Genomic DNA, 5,199 nt, shown 5'->3' on the forward strand with positions numbered 1-5,199 from the left:
CTCATGGTTAGACAGAATATGCGGCAATCATGACAGGAATTCACGAGAAAATGAGCTTGCATCGATCAGCATGTCGAATCTCAGCTAACCCATTAATTTGCGTTAATTATGTGTTCAATGTTCTATTTTTTTAGCTAATGTAGGAAATGAACGCAAACGCGAAAATCGGACCACCGTATAGACGACCACATGTAGAGAAAACTCTCCATCGCAAAGGCAAATGCATCAATCAACGCATGGATGCCTCAGTAATCAGCCGTATACGTCCATCGCATGGGAGTTGCGCTTGTCAAGCGATTGCGGTCATCATATGGAGTTGCAGTATTAAGTGAATGCGGTCATTGAATGATTGCGGCTAAGCGAGAAAACAAACTAATGGATCAACGCAAGGTAGGTGGAATGGACGCATCAACGCATCTACCGCAAGAAAATCCAAAAGATGATGTTGACATTTCACCTACCATGCTGTTAGTGGCAGAGGTTCAGGAAGGACTAACGCACCAAACGTCAGACTCAAGCTCTATAAATAGAGGCCAATGAGCTGAAATTCAAGTTGTCCGGAGATTATCCCTAAATCCGGGGATTTTCCCTGTGATCCAGACAAACTGCGTGAGAAGATAGCTAGAAGTTCTTTATCTCCTTCCTCCATTCTGAGTGACGATTGGAGCCTTCGACCGGAGCTAGATCTCGAGAGAGTCAATTCCTCCGCCCATCCATAGCACCACCAGTAGCCTTGACGCACATCTGCTGGGAATGAGTCTTTGCTTCCAGCCGGTCATCTTCTTTTCCTTTCTTTCTTATATTGTATTGTATGACATTTTGGAACTAAGGAATTAGTACAATTTTTTTTCAATGCATTTCTCTGTTCCTTCGACTCCATCTCCATCTTCTTGTTAGCATCTTTACATTCATTGCAACACTTAATGAGATTTCTTGGGTATCGCATACTTAATCACGTGGATTAGGGATATGAAGCATGTAGCAACCCAGAGGTGTGCGTTGTGCGAGTGTGTGAGTAATCTTATTTTCTTAGTGTGAAGTTGCTGCAACGCCTGTCTATAGGCTAACGCGCTTGTGTATGAGTAAAGTCAACAACAATCAACTGCTCGGGAGGGTAAGTGATTGGACGCATCAAGCAATGTATGTATTGTTCACTAGGGATAGTAACAATGTTAGGTCAGCAAAGTTCATGCAGTTACCTTATCCTATGAGCACTTCATTCATCATTTAGGCATACTTGGGAGAGTAGTCTAAAACATAAATCTAAGACTCGGGAGAGCGGATTGGAACGCATGGGCAAGAATGGGGATCTTAGAGATAAGCTCTGTTTTTCAACACTACAGCGCATGCACCCTAGGAATAGGTATGATGATATGTGGTCGCCTTATTTGTGTATCATCGCATAGACAAGAATTAGAGGCTTATGTGTAGACCCTATAGACACCTTTGCACGTACATCGCATGCGTTCTAGCATTAGAAGCCCTAACATTCATACCGTGAAGTGGTTTACCATTGTATGAGTGTTGCATGATCGCATGGCTTGTGTTGACTAGGGTTGCCCTTGTGATCACTCTTAAGGGTTGCAATGAAAGCATCTCCGCATTTTATCTATTTTCCCAGACATTTATTTCATGTCAAGGTTTGTCATATCTATACCTTTCATGCATATTCTCATTGCGTTGTTTGTTAGATAGAAGTAGAAGTAGGATTAACTTAGCAACATCCCTTCCATTCTTTTATTTAAACCGCCGCATGCACATGACGACATACATATAGTTACAAGTCCTTGTGTACGACCTCGGATTACCCGAGAAACTTGCGTTGGAATTATACTTGGTTCCAGTATAAGAAAACTTGTGGCAGGATGCATGGTCATCACATACATTCGTTAACACATTATCATTCCAACACATGACCATCGACGCATGACTATCAAAGTATATCTTAGGAACATGCATCGCATATCGCATCCACGGGATTTTGGTTGTCGAGTAAAATTGACTTCTAATTTTCCACCACCAAGTTTTTGGCGCCGTTGCCAGGGACTTGGTAGCTAAATGTTTGTTAAGTTTTGTGTCTCTGCGAGCAAACTTTTTATCTTGGGAGTATTGCAACTTGTGCGACCAGGTTGCAACCAATATTAAAGTGTAGGCGATGCGCTGAAAGCCAATGTTGACCCCAAGTTAGAAGGGCAATCAGTCGCAAAAGAGCCGAAGGTAATTCTAAGCTCATGGTGGCCAACATGCGCCCAACAATTGCACGAAGTTCCAATGGTTAAAGCAACTTGACCCAAGCAATTGAGAGCCATCTCCTGCATGGAAGACTCCTTGCGGTGACAACACTCTTATTTTTCGAGGGACATCTTCTATTCTATCTTTACTTTGCTTTCTTAGTATAGGTTATTTTTATTTTCATTATTATTTTAGATATATGGCTGCTTCCTTGGTTGTGATACGATTGCTCTTGTAGGTGCAACAATAAGTCTCCTCGGGTCGTAGTTCAACGGAAGAATTTCTTTCACTCTTCAACGCATGGCTTCAATCACGTGGATTCCAATGCATGAGCGCATGTGTTTTTCCGCCTAAGGTCTTTTCTTGTTATCTTGTATGCCTTATCTTTTTGAAATTCTCTTTTTCCCAATTGCGTTGTTTTGCGATGTTTCTATGATGGTACGTATAAGTTCACCACATCTTCTAACTAATCAACGCAAGGCATTCGCTACATTTATTAGCTTCTTTAAAATTTGAAAGTCTTAAGTTTTATTTTGTGCAAACCTTTGTTCAAACATTTATTATCACATTCTTGTAATTTTGCTTTTAGTTTTGCAGTAAGAACGCTGCCAACCTTTAAGTTTGAAGGTGGTAGCTCAGAGAATTGCGTTCATTATATTGCGATCATTTGAAAAAAAAAATTCGAAGTGAGATTTTGAGAATAATAACTCCACTATCAATGCAAAGGGAAAACCCATGTTGATAAGAGTTAAGTTGTGAAAGGCACTTGCTCGAAGTTGGATGTCTACATGACACACGTGCAAGCCAAAACGAAGCAAGTCGCCAGGATCAGCGCATAAACGCAACTCCTCTATCCGGCACAAGCCAAAACAAACAAGACAAGAGTTGAGTTGAATATGGAACGCAACCAAAATTGGATGCCCACATGACACACGTGGAAGTAAGCCAAAACGAAGGGCGTAACCAGGTTTAATGCCGCACTTGAATAAGACATCGCAAAGTTTTGAAGTATTTTTGAATGAACGCATTCTCAAAAGCTAAACAGAAAATTGCGGTGAATGAATAAAAGTTTTTTTGAGCAAAGGCTTGCTGGATCTAAACTGAGATAAGATCTTTTTGAAGAAGCAGCCAAAGTAGAGGAGAGTATTGCGGTGACGGTCAGGGGTGTGTATAAATTATATTATGAGAAGCTGGTCATCGTAAAGGAAAGCATGAAGGTGAGTTAGAATTTCTTGAGTATAACGCATGCTTGAGGACAAACATGATTTTAAGTTTGGGGATGTGATGACATGCAGAAATGCATGCGATTTTAGTCCTTTTACTTAGAATTATGAAGGTCGTTAGGCAGAATATGCAGCAATCATGATAAGAATTCACGAGAAAATGAGTTTGCGTCGCTCAGCATGTCGAATCTCAGCTAACCCATTATTTTGCATTATTTATGCATTCAATGTTCTATTTTTTTAGCTAATTCAGGAAATGAATGCAAACGTGAAAACCAGACTATCGTATAGACACCGCATGCGGAGAAACACTCCATCGCAAAGGCAAACGCATCGATCAACGCATGGATGTCGCGGTAATCAGCCGTATGCATCCATCGCATGGGAGTTACGCTCGTCAAGCGATTGCGGTCATCATGTGAAGTTGTGGTATTAAGTGAATGCACTCATTGAATGATTGTGGCTACGCGACAATGCAAACCAATGGATCAACGTAAGGTAGGTGGAATGGACGCATCAATGCATCTACCTCGAGAAAATCCAAAAGTTGATTTTGACATTTCACCTACCACGCCGTTAGTGGCAGTGGTTCAGAAAGGACTAACGTGTCAAACGTCAGACTCAGAGCAGTCCAATTAATGCTATCGATGACCCAAGCTCTATAAATAGAGGCCGATAAGCTGAAATTTAAGTTGTCCAGAGATTATCCCTTAATTCGGGGATTTTTCCCGTGATCCAAACAAACTACGTGAGAAGATGGCTGAGAGTTCTTTATCTCCTTCCTCCATTTCGAGTGACGACAGCCGCCTTCGACCGAAGCTAGATCTCGAGAGAGTCAGTTCCTCCGTGCATCCATGGCACCAACAACATTGACGCACATCCGCTGGGAGCAAGTCTTTGCTTACAGCCGGTCATCTCCTTTTCCTTTCTTTCTTATACTGTATTGTATGACATTTTGAAATTAAGGAATTAATACAATTTTTTTTCAATGCATTTCTCTATTCCTTCGACTCCATCTCCATCTTCTTGCTAACATCTTTATGTTCATTGCAACACTTAGTGGGATTGCTTGGGTATCGCATACTTAGTCACGTGGATTAGGAATATGAAGCATGTAGCAACCCACCGAGAGGTGTGCTTTGCGCGAGTGTGTGAGTAATCTTTTTTGCTTAGTGTGAAGCTGCTGCAACGCCTGTCTATAGGTTAACGCATTACTTGTCTATGAGTAAAGTCAGCAATAATCAACTGCCCAGGAAGGTAAGTGGTTGTTCACTAGGGATAGTAACAATCTTAGGTCAGCAAAGTTCATGTGGTTACCTTGTCCTATGAGCACTTCATTCATCATTTAGGCATACTTGGGAGAGTAGTCTAAAACAAAAATCTAAGACTTGGAAGAGCGGGTTGGAACGCATAGGCAAGAATGGGGATCTTAGAGATAAACTCTGTTTGTCAACATTGCATCGCATGCACCCTAGGAATAGGTATGATGATATGTGGTCGCGTTGTTTGTGTATCATCACATAGATAAGAATTAGAGGCTTATATATAGGCCCTATAGACACCTTTGCACGTACATCGCATGCGTTCTAGCATTAGAAGTCGTAGCATTCACACTGGGAGGTGGTTTACCATTGTATGAGTGTTGCATGACCGCATGTCTTGTGTTGACTAGGGTTGCCCTTGCAGTCACTCTTAAGGGTTGCAATGAAAGCATCTCCGCATTTTATCTATTTTCCCACACATT

The sequence above is a fragment of the Benincasa hispida genome, chromosome 8 (genome assembly GCF_027475165.1).
Source record: "Benincasa hispida cultivar pf3 chromosome 8, pf3_genome.v1.1, whole genome shotgun sequence".
Taxonomy (NCBI): Eukaryota; Viridiplantae; Streptophyta; class Magnoliopsida; order Cucurbitales; family Cucurbitaceae; genus Benincasa; species Benincasa hispida.